Genomic DNA, 843 nt, shown 5'->3' on the forward strand with positions numbered 1-843 from the left:
ACCACAATAGGTGTGTATGATTCTCTCTCCTCCATGGCTTAAAAGTTCTCTGTCTCTAGATTTACCATTCAAGGGCTTTTGGAAAAGCTTACAAAATACACAAATAGGTTTCTATGAAATCATTATGTTTTGCTCTAATTTATATTTGATGTTTAATTTTAGTGTGGTTTAAAGCTTTTATCCCAAATTTGGTGAGGATTTGAGAACTCCGTGAAACATTCTGTGATAAAAATTAAAGAAGATTGCTTAAATTTGGGGTTTTAGTAAAATTGGTGTTTGAGAAGCTGAGTTTCAATTCATTGAGCCAAAATTTTGTTCAAAGTTAATTTTGTACTAAATATTGAGTCTACTGCTGTTTGGAAGGAAATTAAAATGAGAAATACCCTTCGAAACTCCATCGTTGAGGTCGACAAAGTTCTAAAACTTAAATAGAGAAATTCAAAGCTGGAGAATTAGAGAAAATTGTTGTTTATATCTTGAGATTTCACTTTTTTGGTTGGTTTAATGATGGTTTTGCTCTTGTGTTCTAAAATGGGTGTTGAGAAATGTACTGTAGGTGTGTTTGGAATTGTAAAAAGTAAGAAATCAATTATGTCAATTTCAAAAAAGTCATATTTTCCATCAGTACATGGACAAGCTTGTATTTTGCTCATATTATAGGTTTTTCTCTAAGTATTTAAGGATAGCATAAGATAATAGTGCATGTAGTCAAACCATGAACTACATAAATGCTAGTCTATATAATTGTTCGATTACTTTACTGTAGTACTAAACGGAAACGGTTACTTTAGTTGGTAGGGCGGACGAAGTAATTAGTAGTTACTTAAACTAAATTTTAAAACG

Source organism: Nicotiana attenuata, chromosome 11, assembly GCF_001879085.1.
Source record: "Nicotiana attenuata strain UT chromosome 11, NIATTr2, whole genome shotgun sequence".
Classification (NCBI taxonomy): Eukaryota; Viridiplantae; Streptophyta; class Magnoliopsida; order Solanales; family Solanaceae; genus Nicotiana; species Nicotiana attenuata.